Source organism: Tamandua tetradactyla, chromosome 14 (genome assembly GCF_023851605.1).
Source record: "Tamandua tetradactyla isolate mTamTet1 chromosome 14, mTamTet1.pri, whole genome shotgun sequence".
NCBI lineage: Eukaryota > Metazoa > Chordata > Mammalia > Pilosa > Myrmecophagidae > Tamandua > Tamandua tetradactyla.
The window spans coordinates 28097378-28124004 of record NC_135340.1 but is presented as its reverse complement, the minus strand read 5'-3'; the positions used below and the strand labels follow the sequence as shown (position 1 = coordinate 28124004).

Genomic DNA, 26627 nt, shown 5'->3' with positions numbered 1-26627 from the left:
ACAAAGGCAAATTGATTTGGCAAGTTTATAAGTACCTGAGTTGAGATGTCAACCCTGGAAATTTGATTCTAGAGTCCATAATCTTTATTGTTATGCTCTACTCTTAGCATTATAAATCTACTGAGCATAATGTTATCTTTGATCATTTGGAAAATATGTTAGGATTTGGAAGGCCCTAAAGAACATAATTACAAACAACTGTTATCAGAGTGTTGCAGATACATAAACGTGGTTCAAAATTAATAGTGCCTGACATCAAAAGATAAATTTAACTTATAAATGTAAAATAAAAATTCCTCCTACGTAAAATTATAAATGAACAAAAGCAATATGACTCACATCATCTAAATATTTCCAAGCATAGTCTATTATACTTCTATTTTTTTTCCAAACAAATAGGAGTATCACCATTATAACTAATAATTTATGGTCAACTAAATATAAGCAATACACAGGAACAAGATAAACATTATCTTTTAAAGAATCACAATTGGAAAAGCTGTACAGCTTACCTATTCACAAACAATATACTTCATTGATTGTAAGACACACTTCTTTCACATTTTTAGATCTCTGAAATTAGGAAATGCTTTACAATCCATGTGATAAGAAACCACTGTGCTATAGTTTAACTAGGAATATATTCTTTTCTTTCTTAATGCCACATAGAGTAATGGTGCATCTTACCAAAAGTGGTAACTCAGATTTGATGAAATACAGTAGTTAACACTTACATAGTACTTACAATGTGCTGGGCACTATCCCAATTGCTTTATACATACTGCAAACTTAACCTTCACCAACTCTGTGAGGGAGGTACTATTATCCTTATTTTACATATTAGAAAACTCAAGAACAGAGAGTAAGTAAATTACTGGAGTTCATGAAACTAGTAAGTGACCGAGTGGAACTTCAAGGTATTATAAATATTAAGTATTATACATTGTTGACACTTCATTACACATAATTTGTCCTTTTCTCTGAGACTTGCCAACCCCTAATACTCTTTTCCTCTCTGAAACTACAACTGCATCCAGCCAAAGCACTTTCTGTAAGAGGACCTACTGTTTCCTTGGTCTTATAAGAATACAGAGTAAAATTACAAGTACAGCTACCAGGCTGCCAGTGAATAAGAAGCATAGGAGGTGATAAGTCATCATTCATTCCTCAACTCCCTGCTCAGCTGCTTCTCACTCCCTCTCTTGTAAAGTCCCAATATACTATCAGTTCTGAGGGAAGATATTTACACATCAGGTTGGTATGCATGGGATGCAGAATAATTCTTCTCAAAAAACAAAAGTTGCAAAGTTTTCCACCACAGAAACAACTTAAAATTCATTCCTAAAGAAATTATGCAGAATAGTGACTAATTAATAAATGGTGTTGATAGAAGAAAGGTCAAGCAATTTTCATTACAACTAACTTTAGCAATAATTCCTACGTGAATTATAAGTAATTCTTTGATAAATACGGGAAACCTCAAACTGTTAAATAAAGTTAAAAAAAATCAAGAATCAATTGCTTATATAGTTTCCTATACACTTCTCAGATTAACATTTAATACCATTTACTGAGTGCTTGGTCTGTATTTTCATAAAGTTTTTACAAATACCATTATAATTAAGTCCTGCTATAGTTCCTTATGATGGTTACTAACATAACCATTTTTATACTGGAGAATTATAAAAGAGATCAAGCAACTTGCCTCTAAATCACAGAGTTGGCAAATGATAGGACAGAAATTCAAAACCAGTTGTCTTACTTTAAAGCTTTGTTCTTACACATAGAAGGGTGTGTCAGTTAAATGGTTGATAATTTTTAGAACAAAACTGAAAACAACCCATTCTATATTGTATAATAAATAAACAATACAGTAAAGGATTAATTTACCTATAAAAATATGCCTAATTGGTATGTGTGTTTTAGTGTTTTTATAACAATATTAAACCTTTAAGAACTCTACCCAAATACTTAATTTTAAACACATTTATAATAATCCCTACATTACTAACTGTAAAAAATGTAACAAATATAGTTTAAACATTTCTTGATGAATTAGGGTTATCACCGTAAACATCAGTAATTATACACTATTTGGCAAAGGGAAGCAGCAGATGTAAGTAGTAAGAGATTAAATTTAAGAGGTATTGAAATCAGTAGAGTCCTGTAACTTTGTTGAAGAAGTCTACATTGAAAGAATCCACTCTTGCCATTAGCCTCTCTCCGTCTCCAAAAAAAACTCCATAATAGCTGTTAGACTTCACTCTTTACCTACAATGCACCTAGATGCTTATACTTTTGCAAGAGGAAAATGTTAGTCTTTTTGACATCTAGGTAGCTATTTGTCTTCTCTATTCCCAAATCAGATCATGTGGAGCTTTCCTATGACTAAGTTTTTAATATTTGACAGTGTTGTCCTTGAGATATGCTACCAGCCCTCCACATTCTCCAAGATTAAAAAGACATTCCATCTTCTGTCTCCTCATTGACTCCTTTCTGTCTACTTTATCTGCTGTTCTACTAGTGTATTCTTGCTCCTAAGGTTCACCAATTTCTTCTTTTTCATTTTTGTACCTTTTGTATTTCTTGTATATTCCATCTCATCCCCTACAGTCTTTCTGTGTGACACAGTATTTTTGGTCATTTGTACACCTCAAATGTTGAAGCATAGCTCTTCCTTATTTGAGAGACCAATTCTAGTAAAATTTCTGTTCTCAGCTACTTCTTGTTTTTTTTTTTTTTGTATGGGGGTCTCCAGCATGGCAGGCAAGAACTCTGCCTGCTGAGCCCTTGTGGCCCACCCAATGTTCTCAGCTACTTTCAATCATTATTCATCACTGCACAAGGTAGTTTTCTCACTGTGCAAGGTAGTTTTGTGTTTGTAACTGTTGTATATATATTTGTTTATTTTGGCATTCATAATAAGGTTCTAAGCAATTCTGGATAGGAATTCAAATTTAAATCTCCAGAAAAACTGAAGTGTGGGCATGGACATTAATTTTTGTCATCTAGCCTTGTGCATACTGCCATGGTATGGATTAAATGATATTGTGTGGAAGTGAATTGACTGTATAATACATGCACATCACCAACAGCTAACTTAAAACAAGCATTCACTTCCTTTAATCCTTGATTGGTGCTGAAAATGTGACAAGAAAAAAGGAGGAAGAGAACGCAAATTGAAGGTAGAGGTCTTGACAAGAGAATTACGATAGAGTTCTTAAATTAAAAAAAAAACACAAAATAAGCATCTATACAGAAGAAAATATAATGAAACCTGGTTCTAAGAGCATATAAATGAGTAGAAGGAAAGGAAACATGATACAATTAAAAGCAAAAGCATGCTGTACATGGTGTAGATTAGAGCAATAAAATTATATGAATTAGCAGACATTTAACAATGAAACATTCTTTCAGAATCATTGTAAAAGACTGAAAAATGCTAAGGGAATACCACTAAATAGTTTAGCAAAATCTTAGAAACATAAAGAATCTTAGGTAGCATTTAATGTTACTTAGAGACATGGTACATAGTTCAAGGATTTAACAATGTCTAAGAAAATATTATACCTAATTCTGAAGGCTATTAATAGAACAATTCTATATTATTACTGCCTTCAGATTCCAAGTCTACTTCATTGTCATTAAAATAAGAGTTATCACTAAAAGTCAACTACATGTAGAACACTATATACATGTGACTTTTAAACTGGCTCCATTGGTTATGACAAAGTCATTGTGATAAGAGAAATATAACTTACTACGTTAGAGGAAGGCAAAGAGTAAAAGGCAATTTATAAATTTTTAAAATTAACTAAATGCTACTTTTAAAATTTTTGCTAAAAGGTCAATTCTCAGACAATATTGCATTTTTCTTTTCCCTTCCCTAAAGTTAGAACTAGGGATAAATCTTCAGTAGTACTAAAAAGAACCTCTCACATAGGATGAGCTCAATAAATATCTGGAAAATTAAATAATCAATTTCATTTTCTGTAAAACACTTGCCTCAATTCAACTCACCTTTCCCAATAAACTTCACGAAGAGATCCTAGTTACAATTCAAAAACCAATAATTAAGGAATATAGCTTGGATTTAAATGTGATAATATTACTTAAAATATAATATTCAATTTCAAATGTAATTTATGAAGAATATCTACAAACAGGTTTACTCTCTTAGCTTCTCTTATTTGCCCTATCCTATGACACTGACACGTCTTTTTGATAGTTTGATAATGTTGAAGTAACCCAATCTGGAAAACTCTTAATGAGATCACTGCTATTTTGTATATGATTATTCTTCTATACCTGTCTGATTTCCACTCTTCTGCTTCATTAACTTTCCATTTTCTCAAATCTATTATATCTGAAATAGTCATCTCAAAATGCAAAGCATATGGTAACCTTTCTATAGGTTTATTTTCTTCCTCAAGATGAACTAGGCATGCTTTTATTAAAAAAATTTAATAGTTTCCCATTTGATAATCGCTAAGGTTCTCTTTAGTACTTTACTGAGAAAAGACTAAGAAATATCATGTCCATTACTGCCTATACTTGAAACATTTGAAGTTTCTTGATATTTACCAGGTGATACTCCTCAGCTCAAAAGAAATATTGATAGGACTGTTACAAGAAAAAGCCAAAGAAAAAATGGCAGTGAGAAAATTGCTGCTGGGACTTTAGTAAAAGGTAAGCAGATAAAATACTGAGATAACAGGAGAGATTTAAGAAAATAGGACAAAAATCCTTGTTTAATTAAGGAACCCGAATACACACTGTCAGTGTTTGCAACATATTGCTAATTACTGTTTACAATATAGTACTGTTATATCTCCTTTCTCAAAATTCCTTGGGTTGTAATTCAGGATTCCACAACTTATTCCTGTCACCAGCCCTCTATAAAATAGGTACAACCTTGAGATGCAAGCATTTGTAGATGAGAAATGTAAACCTACAAGGAGGTAGTGCTGTAAAATGTAAAGGGCAGGGACTCTGGAGTCAGATAGATGTGAGTTCAGAGCAGCCTTCTTCCAGCTAACAGTTGTATGGCTTTAGTCAGATTACCTTGTTTCTAAAATGGTTATATTGCAATATATTTTGACTTTCAGAATACTTGGGAAATAAGATAATTCTGTAAAAAACATCTAGCATAATTTTATGCCTGGCAATATAACAAAGTAGGGAACCAAACTACCCTCCTACCTAAAATTACTACAGATGTTGGAAAAAATATTAGAAACACATCCTTCTATATATCCACTATTGGCAACAAAGTAAGGAACACCAAAGTAAAGATATAAAGGAATGCAGGAACCCTGAGGGGTAAGCAAAGCACTAAAAGTGGCATTAGCCTTGATGATATTTGATGAACTATGGTAACCAGAGCTTCATTTTATTTACCTCCCTGACCATAAGGACCAGAATTAAAAGTATAGAATGTGTTTAAGGTAGGCAGCCTAGTAGGAAAGACCTCCATAATGCTTGGACTCCAGAAAGCCACACCATCACTGCAAGAGTGAAACAGAAACTTCCCCTCACTCCCTGGCGATTCCACAACACACACTGTGTCTAGGAATTCATAATCACAAGTCTGTTTTCAATAAGTCGTCTGCCTGAATTCATACCTGAATAGTTGAAATGATCTCAAGACAAGAATTTAATTTCAAGTTGTTTCAAAATAGGAGTGGCCACAGGCACCTGACAAAAGTAAATGCAAAGCCACTCTGAAAGAAACCACCTTCATCCCAAGTCACAAAAAAATCCCTTCAGATAAACTGCTAAGGAAAATGAACAAAAAAAGTCACACAATACACAAGGAAGCAACATGGCATGAGTGAGAGCCAGCAGAAAAAACAAATAAGCAGAATTACCAGGGTTAAAATAAGTATGCTTAATATGTTTCTTTCCTCAGCTGCTATAGTTATATCACTGAAAATCCTGTCACTTGTAAAACTGCAGTCACAAGATGAATGCTGCATCAAAATAGATGAAAAAAAATCCATGTTTCAAGAAATAAAAGAGGCTTCAAAATATAAGTGCAAACATAATCTGAAAAAGAATCAGAGAACACTCCTCAAAATGAAAAATAATTGAAATTAAAGAGCCTAGCAAAGTATCTTGCATGTAGAATACCATAATTCATTTTAATTCATATCTTTTCTGTTTTACTCCCCCAACCAAAGATTTTGATTAAATGAGGAGCAACAAATCTGAATTATTTAAAAGCTTGAATTATAGTTTGTATTAGTATGCATTTTATTAAGTCATATTTCTTTACAACATTACAATATTAACAAAAAGAGGAATGGATGATGATATATTTGAACATTAAGAATGTTTCCAATGTAATTTTTAAATTATATTTTCCTTGCAATCTTATTTGCTCTCTTTATCTAGAAAATTCTATTTATCATAGAAAATAATTGGATAAGCCTCAGATCTATAGATACAAATTTTCAGAAAACTTCAAAATGGCATCATCAAAGATATAAAACCTACTCATTATTGATGGCAAATTATCACACCCAATATCAATAATTGTGTACCCAAGAGAATAACTTAAAGCATAAGCTAAATTTCAAAATTTTCTAGTTGAAAAGAATCAATCCCATGTTATATTCCAAATTCTTACTTCAACAGTATATTATTTCTAAATGTTGATCTTCACTTTCAGCATCACAAATGAAATAAAGCCCTAGTAACTTTGAAGTTAAGGATCTGATGTTTTCACTATTTAATGATACCTTCCAGACTTGGTTCTTTATCTCAAAGAATCTATAAAACTAAATTTCATAAAGAATTACAGGAGGAAATCATTTTTTCTTACTTGAGTAAAATATAAACTATTAAATATTTTTAATTGAAACAATAAGGTAATCCTTCCTCAGTTGCTGTAGTCATATCACTGAAATTCTCATCACTTGTAAAACTGCAGTCACAAGATGAATGCTGCATCAAAATGGATGAAAAAATATCTATTATCCATATAATACACATATAAGTGTGCATATATATACATATTTAAAAATCAATAGACACACATTCTGTAAGGTTTTTTTTTGTTTGTTTGTTTGTTCGTTTTGGCATTGGGGAGGCATCGGCAATCAAACCTGAGTCTCTGGCATAGCTCCAGAGGTATTTTGTTCCCAAAACAACACACAAAAACATTTCCTTTTCATTCACCAATCATTGCTCCCCACTCTACCAGTCTTATGAGGTAAATCTCAGTGGATTGCAAAGTTCATTCTCTCTCCCCCCCTTTTTATCATCTCACACACTTGCCTCAAAGAATGGTGGAGACATGAGGACTCTTGTCTGTACCTAAACGAAGATGGCCACAAAAGGGCAAGGGGACTACAGCAGCAGCTGGAGGCTGTCTGTTACACACATATGGCCAGAACACAGAAGAGCTGAAAGAGATTACCAAAGAAGGACACTGCATATCAGGTAACCATGTAGTAGGAGACCTCCAGAGTGTCCTTCAAAACCAGAGTACGAGAAAGAATAGACTGCACCCCTTCCAAACTTCAAGTCTCCAGGGCCCAAAGACTGACTAGTGATGAAGGAAAGGAAAAAAGAATTAAATCAGATTATGAAAATCGAATTTCATATTATACTAGACTGGTATTTTTGCTGTATTTTTAACTTCTTTTATTTTTAATTGTGATAAAATATAAATCACATACAAATCATATTAATACTTAAAGTGGGTAATACTTTGATATTAAGCACACTGACAACACTGCGTAACTTGTACCAATACTTATTACCTATTTCCACACACTCATTTAATAACAACTCTCCGTTCACCCCCTCCTCTTGATAACCACTTCTCTGCTTTCTGGCTCTATGGCTTTTGCTTATTCTAAGTATTTCGTAAGAAATTATACATTTTTCTTTCCTGTGTCTGGCTTATTTCACTCGGATGCTTCCAAGTTTCATCCATATGTTGTAGTATGCAATAGCATTTCATTTCTTTTTACAGCTGAATAATAGTCCATTTTACAGACATACCACTGTTTTTTTTACCCATTCATCTACCAATGGACATTTGGGTTGCTTTCAGCTTTTGACTACTGTGAATAAAGCTGAGATGAAATTAATGTATAAATATGTGCTGGAGTTTCTACTTTTCAATACCTTAGGGTACATACCTAGGAGAGGAACTGCCAGGTCATTTGGTAATTCTATATTTAATTTTCTAAGAACTACCAAACTGTGTTCTTCAGTGACTGCACTATCTTATATCCCCACCAACAATGTATGAAGGTTCCTATTTTTCTGCATCCTTGTCAATATCTATTATTTTTAGATTTTTTTAAATAATAGCCATCTTAGTGTGTTTGTTAAGTAGTATCTCACTGTGGTTTTGATTTGCATTTACCTAATGGTGTTAAGCATCTTTTCATGTACTTTTTGGTCATTTGAATATCTTTGAAAAAATGTCTATTTAAATCCTTGGCCAGTTTTTAAAATTGGATTGTTTGCTTTTTGTTGTTGAGTTGTAGGATTCCTTTATATATTCTGGTATTCTGGATTTTAAACCATTGGTTTCCAAATATTTTCTCCCGTTCTGTAAGTTGCCTTTTCACTTTCTTGGTAATGTCCTTTGATGCACAAAAGCTTTAAATTTGATGAAGTCCATGTTTTTCTTTTGTTGCTTGTGGCTTTTTGCTTAAAATCTAAAAATCTATTGCATAATATAAGGTCCTGATGATATTTACCTGTTTTCTTTTAAGAGTTTATAGCTAATATATTTAAATTGTTGGTCCATTTTTTTTTCTACACATGCACTCAGTAATTCTTAGTATCATCACATAGATGTATGATCATCATTTCTTAGTACATTTGCATCGATTTAGGAAAAGAACTAGCAAAACAGCAGAAAAAGATATAGAATGTTAATATAGAGAAGAGAATTAAAATAATAATACTAATAAAAAATATATATATATAAAAAAGAAAAAGAAAAAAACAAAAACAAAAGATACAAACAAACAAAAAACTATATTTCAGGTGCAGCTTCATTCAGTATTCCAACATAGTTACATTACACTTAGGTATTATTGTGCTGTCCATTTTTGAGTTTTTGTATCTAGTCCTGTTGCACAGTCTGTATTCCTTCAGCTCCATTTGTAATTTTTGTTTATGGTGAGAGGTAGAGGTCCACATTCATTCTTTCGCATGTGGATTTCCAGTTGTGCCAGCACGCTTTCTTGAAAAGGCTATTATTTCCTCGTTGAATGGACTTGGAACCCTTGTCAAAAGCAACTGGCTACAGATGTATGATTAAACTGTGGACTCTCAATTCTATTCCATTGGTCTATATGTCTATCCTTATGCCAATACCACACTGTTTTAATTACTGTAGCTTTGTAAAAAGTTTTCAAGCCAGAAAGTGTGTGTCCTCTACTTCTTCAAAATTGTTTTGGCTATCTGAAGCCCTTTTTAATTCCAAATGACTTTGAGGATCAGCTTTTTCAGTTCTGCAAAAAGGCTGCTGGAATTAAATAGGGAATGTACTGACTTTGTAGATCACTTTAGGTTATCTCGGCATCTTAATTTAAGTCTTCCAAACCATAAACACAGGATTCAGGCAAGTTTCTGCCATTCACCAGTAGCAGCTTTAATACAGAATTCATAGCCAACAACATCTTTAGGTTAATTCTTTACTTGGCTAAGCATAGTAAACGCATTTTTGCAACATTTGCTTTTATTTTTAATATTTTCAGTTGGTTTGTATTTTTTTCTTTAAGACAAATATTTTGAACATTAGATCTTGCTTTTTACAGAGTTTGACAGGAAGATAAAGAGTAAGGATTACTCCAAGATTTCTGACCTAAAAAAACTTCAAGAATAAAACTGTAATTGAGGTACAGAAGATTGTGGGAGAAGCAGATTTGGGAACTTGAGAGAAAGATCATATTTAAAATATTTAATTCCTATATTTTAGATTTATAAGGGATATCAAATAAGCAGTTGAAATCACTAGTCTGGAGTTCAGTTGAAAGGTCCAAGACGGATATAAACATTTAGTAGTCATCACCGAACAGATGGTTATTTAAAACCAGTGCACTGAACAGGCTCATCAGGGGAATAAACAGGGATAGAAAATAGAGAGCGGTACAGGGACTGAGCTCAGCAAAGGCAACTGAGAGGCTGCAACCCAGGAAGCAGAGGTGTGTGCTGGAAATAAAATGAAATGTTTCAAAGTGGAGAGAGTGATTACACTCTCTCAAATGCTGCTGAGTGGTGTATAGATGAGGACTGAGAATTGACCATTAAATTAGCATCATGGAAGTCGACAATGACCTTGACTAGAACGGTACCTTTGGAATGAGAGGGTCAAAATCCGAACTGGAATGGGTCTAAAAGAGAAATATGAGGCGAGGAACTGGAAGAAGAAGTATGGACAATTGGTTAAAATGATTTTACTGTAAATGGCAGTTATTATAATAGAGTAGGATCAAAAGAAACATGTTTTGTTTTATAAACACTGAAGAAATAATAGTATATTTGCAGTCTGAAACAAAATCTCATAGAATGGGGAAAACTGATAGCATAAGAAAAACAAAGGTATGATAAAAGAAAATGTCCAAGTAGGTTCGAGGGAAAGGAATCCAGAATAGGAGCAGAGATATTTTATCAAAATAATAAGAGAAATGGAGAATATATAGGCACTGATGTAGGTAACCGGGTAGGCCTGGTGGTGGAACAGGACATCATATGTCTCCTTTAATTACTTTAATTTTTGTATATAAAATTGGAAACAAGATCATCAATGAGGATGTCAGAGGAGGTGTTGGAATTGATTCTTAAATTGATGAAATATCATTCAATCTTCAGACTTAATTCCAAAGAAAAGTGAGAACAGTAAAAAGGAAGTTGGGGCTATTCTCAATCTTTACAGCCTATTTGAAGTTTCTCTCGTTCCCATAGCCATACCCCAATGGAACAGAGATAACTCCTAGTCATTTTCAACCTAGACTAATGCATATTCCTCTTATATGAATTGCCAACATTAATATTGCCCAGTTCCACCCCGACTTCACCATCTCTAGAGGTTCTAAGCATTGAAGAACATATCTAATGCTCTAAGATTAGGCACATATTTAATCATTCTGGAATTAATTGACCTTTAACAAAGTTTCTCACTTTATTTTTTCCCATACCACTTAGTAGTCACATATTCAAGTTTAGCATTCTGAGTATTCTATGACAACAGATATTCACTAAGACTTTAAATTTTCATAAAATAATTCCAGAATTGGAATGAACATAATTTAATGTATTTTCCTCAAGGGCCCAGTCACACAAAACAAAATCATATTTACAGTTGTTCTTGCTATGGTATTAGATAAATCTTAAATATTTAACATAATATTTAATTTAGCGTATAAGGCATTTGAATGCAGCATTATATTAATAGACTCTGATGATAAAATAAAGGTATAAAAAATACTTTAGCATAATGGCAATCAAGAATTTGTGTGGTGACTCATGGATAATGTGAATATTTGTTAAGAAATGGAAAAGAAATAAACCACAGCCCTTGAAAGACACACTTAGTAGAGATGCACCATTAAAATTTCCAGTATGTTTTATGGAAGCCGCAGGAACACGAATGAAAAGGTTTAATTTGACAGAGCAATAAAAAAGAGCTAAAAGAGTAGGCCTAATGAATTATCACCTATATTACGAAACATCAGGTTTTATCACTCAATATTATTATGATTTTCCTTCTGACTAATAGGGAAAGGATTTTCACAAATTTCCTAGTATACTGAAAAAGATCATAAAAGCAAATTTTCAATAATGTATATACTACCTTATTTATTTCTGTTAAATTCCTGGTAAAGCCCCAATCAATATTTTTATGTTTTGTATTTGCATGTACAAGGATTTAATAAGGGAGGGACAGATGTTAAATGTCAAAAGACTTACTACAAATAAACCCATATGCTTCATATGAGATTATTATAATATGCTTATTATAACAAATTCATTTTCCTAATTTTCACGTCAGCTATATGAGTAAGGAAGCAAACAAAGTGTTCCATATCTTCAAGGGTATCCTAAAACACTTTTTTTTTAGGTTATAGAACTAAATATACCCACATAGCTGAGATGAGGAGGACATCTTCGAGTATTTAGTAGCTCTATAACCCATTAACCAAGACAGATGGCTTGCTGAAAATGCATTCCCAAACATAAAAACAAATATTACTTGTAATTATCCACTAAAAATAAAAACTTACATAAAAAGGCATTTAGGAGGTCTAGAAGTAGACCAAATTATTTACAGTGATTACCTTATAAGGTGAAGTCAACTCTAACTTTCTCTGTATTGCTTGCATTTTTAAGTTATTATAAGAAAAAAATACAATAAAAAAATTCCTTATAGAAATATTTCCCTTTTCAGGGCCATATAAAACATAATTTATTTTGCATTAAAACCACTGCTACAAATTTAGTATTATTTAAATGAAACAAACATGGAAAGAAAAATGGATGAAAAAAGATAGGATTATAATTACTTCCTAAATGCTGGGTATTATGTGATATGCTTTCTACATTTTTCCTTTTTTAATACTTAGATCAACAACCTATAAGTGTGAGAGAGGAATCAATATCCCCATTCGGGGATAAGTCATACATCTAGGAAGTGGCAGACCTGGGATTCAATTTCAGATCTGACAGATGTTCTCTAGGAATTTTGTACTGCATCTCACTTTTACAGAAGACATTAAAAAGTATTGATTTGATAGTTTCTTAGTAAATCCTACTGTATAATAACTGAAGCCTATTTTCCTTTTAACATTTTGCTTATAATGAGCACTGTCACAATGATTTGACTAAATCTTTGAAGTTCTTTCTAATCTCAAGTCTATCATTCAATATATCTTCAAGGTAGAGGTTATATGTGATTTAAAAGGTGAAACAACAAAAATCTTACAGTACCAAACAAAAAATAATCGAATCACTTTATGTAAATAAATTAATCTCAAAGAATAAGCAAAATTTCAAACTATCTTTGAGGTCTAATATCAGAAAATGGGAAAATACAAAGATGACAAAGATTCTACGTTTGCACACCTTTGTCAAGAAAAAAAACTTGATTTTATGTCTCCATTGTCCTTAATTATTACAGTTTTGCCTTCAGCGGTAAAACTTAAATTTATTGGATTTTCATATGAATGGGAGGAAAAATAATCTATCGATCCATCAATAATAAATGATGATCTTCCAATGATGTTCCAGTGTGGCAGCTTGGTGAATCTCACCCAAATTATGAATACTAATTTTCAAACTCAAACTCACAAGAAGCTGATACAAACAGATACAGAATAACAGTAAGCAAACAAGTTTGTTACTAACTTGCTATATCACAAACCATTTTAACTTTCACAGTCTTAATTTCTTCATCTGTAAAATAGAGATAACAATTATTCTCTACACAGACATTTGAAGAATTAAAATAAGGCATACAAATGTAAGATATCATTAAGTCATAACTGATAAATTACAAGTAACTTTTAGTTATATGGTTTTTAGATTTTCAAAAACAAGACTGTCATTTTTCCCATTAATTTATAGATAATTTAAATACACCCATAAAATAAATTCAGAATCTGCTTTCTACTGATTGTTAGAAAATATAACTGGAAATCTTCCAAAGTAGGAAATCTTAAAAATCTTAAAAAGGCAGAATTTCCAAAAGATAACTGAATTTAGATAATTGTTATTGAAACACTTCTCAAACCCAAAATTCCAAGAAATCTTTTCTCAATGAAAATTTTATTTGCTCTGCACATTTTAGGTAGTAAAAAAACATATATAATCCTTACCTATATTACCCCTTAAAAAAAATCTGTCACAATGCAATTTCTACTTATTTTTAGTGATACCAGCTGAATGTCTTAAAGGCCTTCAGTAAAAACCTTTGATAAAGCAGTATTTAAAAAACAAGCAAACAGAAAGCAGTATTAGATCTAAGGAATCTGTGCTATGATTTCAAAGTTGAGCATTTTGTTACAAAAGAGCAACAGTTATTGCAGTTTGCTTTTAATGGCTTTATGGCCCAGACTGTATAGAATCTCGGGGCTTTTCCTATAGACATTACGTAAACTTTCTCAAAATAAAAATAAATCAGTTCTTAATTACTCACTTTGCTAAACCATCCACAGCAATACAGAATATATTAGCATTATTATTCCTTAAGAAAAAGGCAATATATAGTTAATATTCAAGTTCATAAATCTTCTGTCAAACTATATACTTTCTTTCAAAATATTCTCATTAATCATCACAAACTTCAGAGAATAATGTAGTTACTAAGACAAATCTCACACAGGTAATTTCAACAGGAACAATATTTTTACATTGACTGAAAACAGGATTTACCAAGTAAAGGGTATGTCAGAATTATAAGCCCACCAGTAGGAGAATATATGTAGCAGCCTTCCATAGTATATTACTAATCTTAATAATACAGTACATTAAACATGCCATTTGAAATATATGCCAAACTAAACTGCCACATATGGCATATTTAGCTGATTAACGCAGTTTGTATTTTCACATGCAGAGCCATTCTAGTTTTTAAACGAGATGTCAAATGCACCAATGTAGCTAAAAATGTGATCAAGTTTTGAGAGGGACATACCTTTCCTTAAGTGGAAAAGGTACATACCCTCAAATAATTTTTAAGTACAACAGAAAAGATAACACATATCTTCACTTGAGAAGATATGTTTGAATATAAAATAGAAAATCATTTGTAAGGCAGAATCTGTGAAAGATGCTAAATTTAGATAACTGTTATTTTCAAACACTTCTTATACCCAAAATTTCTTGAAAAATTTTCTCAAAGGAAATGTATTTGTTCTGAAAGAAAACATATACAGTCCTGACCTATATTATCCTTTTAAAAACAAATCGTGAAATCATAACCATGTTTATCAATTTGAAGGCAATGAGAGCTTATTTATGCTTCTTTTTAATGTTGAGTTCAACCTTGAGTTATACAACTAGCATTGTTGAATTATGAATAGCACTCAAATAAAGATTACGCAGTGAATATTTTTATTTCAAATCTCCATCTGGTGCTTAATGTCACTTCAGCTGTTCAATTTTTTAATGTTTCACTAAACAAGTAGCCAACAATTTCACAAATCAGTGTAAAATGCTAGACAATTTTATTCTCATTTTATAAATGGAAAAAACAGTGCCATATTTTCACAATTTTTGGAATTCATCTGAATGTGATGGAGTATCTATTAAAATTGATTCCTGTATGAAATTATTATTTATCAAGGATGGAAAATCCTGCTGAATCTCAACAATCAACCAAACTTCTAAAGAGAATAATTACAGAGAATAAAATCCATGAACAGTGAACATGTTCAATTTTCATTTTCATTAAAATGACCCATATCAATGTTTCCATTATATACCAAAATTTCACACATTAAAAAATATACTGTATAAATCACTAATTTTCATAAAATCAAAATTAGTTTGTCTGTTTATATGCCAAGGGAGCTAGAAAGGCCTATGAATTTGAAAAATTTATGGCATGAAAAATGTTTTTATCAGGTCTATGCTTCTTAACTGCTAGGAATCAAAAGCAAACTAGTTAAAGAAACCACACAAGTCACTAATTTTAAAATATATGTGGATATATAAAAGCACTGGTACAAACAACAGTACACAGAAAAAGTGAACAAATATCAGAAATAGATTTATATTTCCAAAGCTTTCTTGCATACAGCAAAATGTTCTTCAGTGACATTTGTCCTTCACTAGGTTCCTACATTTATTTGTTTTTTCTTCTTTATTCAGTGCATAATTACTTAATAAAACAGTTCTTATATTTCTTAACATCTCTTTTCTGTATTCCCAGTTGCCTCACCTTTCCAAAAAACAATTCTCTTCTTTGATTTTACTTATATTCCCTAAGCAGAAAGACAGACTCGTCAATCTAATACTCCACTCTACTTTTAGGCAACTAGGGCAATCCTTCCTCCAGAGTAAAGCATCACTATTCTGTATACATATTCTTATAAATACATATATATACATTTTTAATTACAATACCACTGTCAGTCATTTTATAGTCATAAGATACATTTTTTGTTAAAATAATTCTTACTAATAAAAGCCTCCAAGATAACTTTTAATCAGACTTTTTTTTCATATGCAAATACACTGTCTCTTATCTGTATAAATATCTATAGGGTTTCCTCCCCTATACACACATACACAGCAATATTCACTTTTTATCCTACTAATACCAAATTACTTTTTGAAACCCTGAATATTCCAGGATTTTTAATATCTCCATGTCTATATGTTTTCTGCATTCAATATCAAATGATCTTCTACTCTTGTCCTCAAAGCAAATTAAAATTCAACCCTCAAAACTCTGTCAAAATCTCTCTGAAGTCAGCTTTGAAGTCTAACCTCCCCTCCTAATACTGACAGATATAATTCTCCCATTATATTAATTAAAATTTTTATTATAATCAGTTATTCATTTTTTTGTTTCTTCTTGCTCCTTTACTTAAGAGTGAGAACTTCAGAGCACTGTATACCTAGTTTTAACCCCAAAAGGAACATATAAATGCCCATCAAACTGTTAAAACCTGAGTGTGGGGGTAGCAGGGAAGGGCAAAAGAAATATCTAGGTAAAGAAGGATTATGACAGGGTTGTTTTAACCCACTATTCCCTGCCAGTTCTTTTTAAAAATAAAGTTTATTATAATGTGGGGGACTAAGCATGAGACAGGAAAGAATGTATATCTATTAAATTTTATATATTTCATTGACTCATAGCAAAAAAAAAAAAAAAACGTATGTAATACAAGAAAATTCCTAGTATTTCATGCACCTTTCTAAATTTTAAATGCGTACAAAGCAGTAAATATTTGAAATAGGCCAAACTCAACAACTTTCCTAAAATATTAATTTCAGAGAAAGGCTCCTTCATTTTCAAGTTAGTCAAACTGAATGCAAATGTTTTCAACTCCACAATATAGCTGGTATATATTTTTTTCCTTAGTAAAATAAAAAAATTAAAATGTTTAGCTTCTAGAAGTCACAATGTATTTACAAATGTAAATATATGCTTTAGAACTAATATGGAGTAATTCATTATATGGATGGTTAAGAAGATATCAAATACATTATGAATAAAACATTCACTAATCATACTTTTAATAACGTCACTTTAATTTAGTGATTAGTAATCTTTGATTTTCAAGATACCATGAAAAGTCACAAGTAGATTCTGTTACATATAACATATAATAAATAGCCATAAAAAACAATAATGTGATAGATATAAATACTTTATTAATAACTAAGCCTTAATTAAGTTCATAGTACTTAAGCCAGAGTATTCTAGCAGAGGCCTTTATTTTGGAGATGGTTTTGAAGTGCTGTCCTTAATACCAGCTTTCATTTTCTTTACACAGGACAGCATGGGAAGGAGAAAGTAAAATTATGCTATCACACTCCACTCTGCTTTCTTAATACCTGATTCATGCTGTCCTACCACTCCTAGGGACATTTTGTTTGGTTTAAGTTTGGAACTCATTATTTCATCTATCCAAAATATAATTTTTACATGCATACACATGCCCCATTCAAATAAACTAAAAAGGTAGTGAAAAATTAAAGATGGATTGCCTTCTTCATCCACTTTATTTACATGAGCACTTCACAGAAGAAACCTCAAATCATTCATTCATTCATCCATACGTTCATCTAAATTTCCAGTGGCACCTTTGTTTAAAGCACTGGACTGTATATTGAATACATAGTAGCAGGCAAGAAGGATGACACAAATTCTATCACACCAATGGAACTTAATCCAATTACTCAATTGTTCTGAGTGAAGACTATCACAAAAGGTTTTTTTTATTTTAAAGCAGGGAAGCTGTAGAAGGAAAAAAATGGTTTGAAAATCACATTAACAGTTTCATAATTATGTTAGAAAGTAGTCCTTAAGCCTGTAATGCAATGAAAACAACATCAGAATTCTAATTAACTGGAAGTGGACCTAGTTAATGAAATGGATAGACAAAAAAAAGAGAAAATGAGTGATATTGTAAATCAATAATTATTGCATATGATATCTACATTTTTACTTATACTTTCTTGCAATTAGCCTCATGTTCATTTTTTAATCATAATAATCTATTGTCTTAAGTCAACTGTTATGAATATCCAGCCAAATATATAATACTTAGGAAAGTTTTTATGAATGTCATAAAAACATGGAAAGCCAATATATCTTTGAAATAATCCATGTCAATAAAATTTGACTTAGCAAGTCTACATATTTTTTTATCAAGGTTTAAACTTGAAATAAAAGAACTGAGTTAAGAAACAAAGAAAGCAAACAAAATACACATACACATTGCAAATGAAAAAAGCAACAAAACTGTAGAAAACACATCACCCTGAAAACAATCCCATTTTCAAAAAAGTATAATTATAGGAAATCAGGAAATGACCAGGCTACACTCTAGGCAACATAATCTATCATATCTTTTTTTTTAAATATGTGGTAATGACTAAAGAGCAATCTGCTGTTGGGCCTTCAGTATAGCAAATCAACTGATAAAATTATTGTAAAATAACTGCTGTGCTTTCCTACTAGTTTAAAAAAGGAGATACAGTACATTCATTTTAAAACTAGAGGAAAGAAGCAGTGAGGACTTATTTCCTTAGAGAATCATATCAAAAAGGGAGAGGGAAAGAGCAGAAAATAGGAAGGTAATTAAGTGCCTATTATGATTATACAATAAATTCAGAAAATAAATTTAAGTTATAGGATAATTACTGACATTAGAAAACCCATATACAAACTTCTTTATCTCTTGGTACTTTGGTTTTTTCAACTGTTGAATGAAAGTTTTGGATGAGATCATATCAAAGTTTTATCCCTTTTGTCTATTAAGTTCCACAATTCTATGATTTAATTTCCTTCAAATAAAAAACTTCTTTCTTACTCCTATATGTTGTCATTAATCCTTTCACGGAGATGTCATATAATAAAAAAATGTAAAACAAAACTTAAAGAGAAAATAACAACTAGAGCTCAATTTTTCAGGGTAAAATAAGGCATAGTTATTTTTCTTTTACAAAGAAAAGATGCTTTATAATAATTCTAAGACATGATGATCAAATAGCTGCCTACATCTGGACTTACAAGAATCATCTGATAGATACTTAAAATATTTAACAAGAGAAAATCATCAGAAAAATTTGACACTAAAGAAGGTTAAAAAATTATTTTATGACTTTTTAAAAATCAGTATCAGAAAAATTGAAAACATAAGCGTTATACAAAGAGTAATTTAAGACTAAGTATGTAAATGAACAGCTATCCAAGTAAGAGTTTACTTGCCTCTACCACTAGCCCCTTCAGAAACACATATTTCAAGAATGAATATTACCAAAATTGAAAAGCTACAGTTCTTCTAAAATATTTAGTGACATAAAACAAAAAAAGTACTGTATTTATCATTCTGTGTCAATGAAATACACTCCTTTATTCCTTCTATCCCACTCTTCCACCCCCTCCAATTTACTGGATCTTAAAATAAAGTGATCACCCAACCTGATGCCTAGAGCAGCAAATTATTATAAATAAAGATAATATTCTTCCACTACTTTTGAATTATTTTCTTTTAATTACATAAACTGGGAGTCAGCATTTTTTAAATCCTAGAGGGAATGCAGGATTTGAAAGTCTTATTTAATTAATGAACTCATTCTGTGAAAATTCATCCTACATATAGAATCAGGGCCTTTCAATGTGTAATTGGGCCTTTCAATGGGTAATTGGTCTCAAAAATCTTTAAAATAGAAAAAAAAGTTGTTCCTCAAAACTTCAAAAAGTATGTTCAGCTTATTATTAAATGAAATTCGTTTAATAATGGTCAAAATTGTTTTATTTTCCACACCAAATAATCTTACCTGGATCATTTTGTTGTTAAAAAACTCAAGACACTGATTTCATTTTTCATCTGGTCCTGTCAACGATGCTATGACAGGCCCTGCAGGAAGCAGTAAAAGATCAATGATGGAGCGCAGATATTATGTGTTTTCATGATCAAGATTTGACATGGGAAAGGATATCCATATAGTGGTTTAAGACTTAGCAAATACTGAAAATATCTCTTAAAGGTTAAGTGAAGTCATTATTATCTTTATTTTTTAATAAAAAATTTTTATTCTCATTCAATGTCTTTATCAACATTTTTAAATTATGGAGAAGTATAAATGTGAATTTCTGAAGATTAATTTTTACATGAATGAGAATTGATAACAATGTTCTTGATGTTAAAAACGAAAAGCTTAGACTGAAAAATGGAATGATATATGTTTAAAAGTGTGTGAATGGATTCTCTTGAAATTATTTTCTTAATGTTACTCCCTTAAATGCTATAATTGCCAATAAATTACCATCTAGTCATAATTTAATTAAAATGAAATTTAAAATATTTTCCTTATAACCAGAATCTTCAGAACAAATAGTTATTGGTAATATTGGAATAAATTCCTTCAGAAAAATATGTAGGTTACAAAAAATATTAGGAAAAAAAGATCTATGTGAACTCCAAAGCTTAATTACTTTTGGGTACTTAACAAGTTATGGTCAATAGATAGTAAAAAATTCAAGTTAGTAAAGCTAATAGAAGAGTCAAAACTACAAAACTGCTTCACAAAGATTCCAAACAATTTTCTTAATTTCAAATTACTTAAAAATAGTATATCATACATTCCTAGATATATTGAGGTCATTTTATCTTAGGGATGTTCTCATTTTAAGAGCCAATTAATAAACAGGACTCTTAATAGGAGACATCAATATTATTTGGAAATACTGATAGAACACATATGAAACTCCTATATATTGCAGGAAAAGATACTATAATTTAGTACTTCCAATAGATTAAGAAGTTAAAAACACAGAAATACATGACAGACTAATTTTTAGACTTTTAATTTACTAAATTTCAATTAACTTGTAATAAAATATGGGAAAGAATCATTTTAACAGATTCCAATATTAATTTGAAATATCTAAAAATATTATTAATATGCTATTTGCCTGTTTGTTAAAAAACACTCAGCAAAGTTTGCTTGTCAAAACCCACAACATGCTAAAATGATACGACCTAAGTACGTGGGTTATTTCGCCTATGAAAATAAATACATAAATGTTAGTCTATAATAATAAGGAAAACAACAATATATTTCCACTCACTTATGCTTTGAAAATATACTTGCGGAATAGAGAACTTTAAATATTTCTAATTTAAGTTTACTTTTACATCCCTAATGCCCCATCTCCTTTTTTATGCGGTGTCTGTCAGATTCATAAAAAATCATTTTAGTTACAAATATTTCCATATTAAAAATATGAAAAAGCTGATGCCATATTTTTTAAAGAATAAGATGAAGAAAAAGGAAACTTCACTAACTCAAGCATTAGAAAACACAGAAAAGTACTGCTTCATTTCTCACATGTTGTGTTTTATACCATGACACTTCAGTCTCTGAGGGTCAGGTTAATTAAGCTCCATAGCAGCTGCAGTGCAATGTGAGACACACACTACTGCAGTTCTCCCCAGTCCAGTCCAATTACCTGAAGTATTCCAGTACTGGACAAGTGACAACCAACCTCTTCTCTCTAGTCACTTGCTCCCACTGGTCTTACTGATAAATGTTACAACAAACTAACCTCTTTTTGGAAAAGACTGCAAAGCAGAATGCACCTGCTGCAGGCAGCAATGATGAGTCCCAGAGAGATGTTTGTCAGTCAGATCTCTGCAGATGTTGTTTAACTTTACGCTAGAGCTGTATCCAAAGATGGAAATGAGAAGGCAATCAAGCACAAACCTCCCACTCGCATCTCCCCAATTTTATTTTGAAAAGCTACACTGGCTCACAAGAAGCATGCTCTAAAATACTGTTCAACTTAAACTGGAAACAACTAAGAATAAATCCTGTGGTTATATATACGCACAAATATACATTTCTTAAACCAGGTACTGAATTTTAGTTAACAGGTGGCAAAATGGGTTCAATAAATGTTATTTGTGTCATTTAATGCTTAAAAAATGTTTTCCTCTGACTAATTATGTTGAGCCAGAGGAAAACAAAATAAAACAGAAAGAACTGTGAAATACACGAGTTTTAATTGGTGGTTTGTTGGTTTGGTTTTTTAGTTATAACACATAATCCTTGAAGTTTCCAAGACACAGAACATTTTTCCTCATGGTATATTATATGAAATATCTTCAAGCCATAAACATTGAACTATATCATCAATTGTGTGTACTATTTTTAAACTTTTTCAGGAATCCTTGGGGGAATATATTTATAAGCCATTCTCATCAGGACTATTTCCTCACAATGTCACACATTTTAAATCAGCCATTTTTCCAAAATCCAGAAGGCTTCAAATAGCAAATTTCAAAGTGACAGTGTACTATTTAATTCATCAAAATACCAACACAATAAATAGTGTTCTATAACTTACTAAATTGATAAGAAGATAGAACAGCAGAATGACTAGAAAAGACTCAAATAAAATGAATAGTTAAGATTTTTAATGCTAATTCAAACTTTCTAAAAACCCTACGTCACAAAATGTCTGCATACATAAGTTAAATACAAGAATTATTTATTTGGAAACTGCCATGTTAGTATGGATCGTGCTTTGCCAACACTCTTCCTTTCATATGTTTATATTTCTTACTCCTTAAAATATTAAAAATATTTCAAAAAATTTTAAAAAAAGCAAATTTTGGGAGAGATACTTATGCCTAACTGCAAGAGTATGGTTCCTCTTTCAACTGAGAAAATAGATAAGATATTAAAAAGTTACTGTCAACAATAGGTAGCATATCTAATAGAAATATTATGACTTTAAGATTTAAGGAAAAGGGCAGACCATCGTGGCTCAGTGGCAGAGGTCTCGCCTGCCATGCCGGAGACCTGGGTTCGATTCTCGGTGCCTGCCCATGTAAAAAAAAAAGACTTAAGGAAAATCACTTTCTAAGTGTGTCAGCAAACCTTTGATCATACAAAAGTCAAATATGTAAGACAATGTAAAACTGATATCTAGCCTATCGAACTTTAATGTTGAAAATTATATTTCTTTATTTTCTACTTGTTAAAATTCTATTATCTACCACTTTTGTCTTAAAATATATACCAATAAGATTGTTGAGATGCTGTGTGCCTAAGACAAAAGCAAAAGTATATGCTACAACTTTTAAAAGTTACAACAAACATATTCACATTATACTACCAATATCCTAAAGACTCTTCTGTCAACAATGAAAACAAATGTAAAAAGTTATCTATTTTAAACTCCACTAACTCCTCTGGCTTTCAAAAAATGATTATTTTTGGACAATCCCATTCTTAAAGGTTAAACTGGCCACTGAATTTTCCTTATTTTAAAATTCATTACATTCTGCCTTTTCATAATTTTTAAGAATTTAACATATAAATGGTTTGTGATTTTTTAAAAAAGCCGTCATTCCAATTTGTACAGTGATAAAATCAAGACATAATGAATCTAGAAGTAACAAATGCAAATTTTAACGTAAGGATAAACACAATTAATTTATATTAAATGTGACCCAGTTTCATAATCACAAGTATAAAGGAGTATAAAATAAAATACACACACATAAAAGCCAAGATTATAGTAAAGGATTCCTACTTGACTAATATAACAAGCACCTTCAGTGTCATAGAATAATGACATAAAAATAGCTATACTCTAAAGTATTCTAAGGCATACATGAAAATATATATTTTAATATGTTTTACTATTCCCTACTAGTAACCGTATTCAATAAATTTTCCAGTTATATACCTGAATCATTCATTAAACAATTTTAAAGATAAAATAAATCTTTATTAAAATTAAACACATCTACAGATGCCAAATAATAAAATAACACTATCGCCAATATGAAAATGCATACAGTAATGTATTCCCCCAAATGAGAGAGCTGTTTTTTACCAGAAGGCAAAAACTTTGTGTAACCTAATTATAAAAAGGATATATAAATAAATCAAATTAGGATGTTTTAACCAAGTAAGAAAAAAAATATACGCCTAAAATCGCCAGTAATAAATATCCTTTAAGATTTGGATGAGCAAAATCGATAAATGAATTATACAGCACAGCAAAAAGTAAAATAAATCTACCTGTAGTTTTCTTCTTATTACAGTAGTTAGAAAATGTACAATTCCCCATCACATAATTCACCCAAATTATTTGTTTTATATATTGGAATACACAATGGAATCTTATTGTATGAATTCTAAATTCATACCAATGTGCAAAAAGTATTTTCATTTCAACCATAAATATAAAGAAATTATTCAGAAAGACGAAGTTGCTTAAGATACTTTAAAAAGCATAACATGAGCAAAAAAAAAGGGGGGGGAATAAATATCAGATTATACTGGCTATAATAAAAACAATGCACATATCATCTGAATTGAAGTTTTGTAAAATGTCCCCTGCATCTGTATTCTATATTATATACTCTGAAGAAAGTACTTCATAAATATACTAGCATTTTAATTAATCATTATGAATGCAATTACACTCTAAAGAGGTTAGTATGGTTTTAAACAAAAGCTAGTCATAGGGCCAGATTTATTCTTTTTTAACATTTAGGCAGTATGAAAAAATCCATTAGGCTATATAATTAAAACACCTTATTCCAAATATGCTGTCTTATTAAATGGGAAACAGAAAAAGACTCTATGAAATAAATATCAGGTACATTCATTCTGATAGAATATGGAGGTGATAAATACATACATATGAAACACAAAAATGGGCTTCTGAATTATGACTGCGTAATCCTACAAGAAATTCCTTATACTTCGATAATACAAATCATAGCTTTATATTTTAGTTCGTCTGAGATGTGCCAGGTAAGAATCCCTTATGTATATTACGAGAAAGAGAAGTTAAAAGGGGCTCAGAGTTTGTGATGCTGAAAGATACCAGGACCTTAGATAATTCCACAGGCTTCTGATCAAGTGTGACAGAAAGGCTATCAGAGGAGAGCAAAATCTGTCCAAACAGGAAATAATCTAATTAAAATTATATTTTAAATAAACTGTTCATAATTCTTAAAGCTTCTTATAAACTACAAGGCTTTAATTTATCCTTAAAATTCATTCCAAAAGTGTGTAATTGTTTTCCACCTGTTACAGGCAAAGTGTAAGTCTTCTTTTATCCCGAAATTCACTCGCATTTGATCAGGTTACGTCACTAAATACACAAAATCTTATTCAACCCATTCCATTTTTCCATTTTTTCCCAATGGATATTCTTGCTCTATAAGAATACCATGCCTCCGAACTATAAATAAAATAAGCAATTTCAATGTAATAAGAAAAAAATGTACAACTAAGTAAACTAAAAACAAAAGAACTAATTCTCAATGTACCCTTTCCAACTCACTGAAAATAAACGATATTCAAATGAAAAAGCATTTAATTTACTATTTGGAATATCCTTGATAAACACCAATTTTCTGTAACATCTTTGCACATCTGATACCACCTCATGTATAATGCAAAAAAGCTATTTCATTTTCATCCATTGACAGTGAATTTAATTTACCATTGCAGCTCTTTTTCTGGAACTATCATGTTATTAATTCTGCAATCAAGCTCCTTTGAGAGCTTTTATTTGCAATAAGGGTTTTCACAATTCCACATTGATTTTTTCATCATAATATACCTTTAAACATGAATGTGAATATGTTAGCAAACTTTCTTAATGCATAAAGAAAGTTTCAGAGACAAGGAAAGCCATCTTTAAAACTGTAGTCAGAGACAAACTTTAGAGAGACATCATATTTGACAGATGACATTTCAGTTTATTTAATTGAATGTTCACCAAAAATATTATATCTAATTTATATAACTACAAGATAGTTTCAACCATTCTGAAACCTTCTTATCCAGCATAATGGTCCATTTCCACCACCAAGCAATTGGCTATGAAAAAGAAATCCTCCAAATGTACTGCTTACATTCATACCAGATGTCCTTGCTGTATTAAAGAACTCTTAAAGAATTAGATAATTGAAAGAAAGTCAGCTTTTCTTTCCCACCAGGAAAAAAAAAAGGCAGTATTGGTCTTCTCAGCACTGAAAATATATATATATATATATATATATATATTTTTTTTTTGCCATCAAGATACAACACCCCCCCCCCAAAAAAAAATGGCAGAATGCTAGTCATAAGTAAAAGCAAATCAGTCAATAGTGTTTTATCTGGGAGCTACACCATTAAATTATGGACATTTTCCTATTAAACTGAAAAACCACTTATTGAGTAAGAAAATGGTAAAAACAAAACAAACAAACAAACATGAACAGACAGAACTTTATCACACTTATTATAATAAAGCATACTGAAAAGTAAAAATAAAATACACCAACTAGGAAACTTGCCATATTCCAGTGGGCTACTGGACCACATAAACTGTTAACATATTTTAATCAAATACAGCTCTTAAATAAAACAAATTCTTAAGCACTATTTTACTCCTT

At 31.0% G+C, this 26627-nt stretch overlaps 1 protein-coding gene across 3 annotated transcripts in view; it reads right to left on the bottom strand.

The window, feature by feature from the left end:
• Positions 1 to 26627, bottom strand: part of NOVA1 (NOVA alternative splicing regulator 1) — a 146472-nt gene that overhangs the window by 116352 nt on the left and 3493 nt on the right. For 2 of the 3 annotated variants that reach the window (XM_077127049.1, XM_077127051.1), the window contains exons 1-2: positions 21761 to 21870; positions 19990 to 20069 (exon numbers count right to left, since the gene is read on the bottom strand). The exons of the other annotated variant lie outside the window; for it this stretch is intronic. The gene's annotated coding sequence lies outside the window, so the exon portion shown is untranslated. Of the gene's footprint in view, positions 1 to 19989; positions 20070 to 21760; positions 21871 to 26627 lie in introns of those variants that run through there. 3 annotated transcript variants of the gene reach the window in all.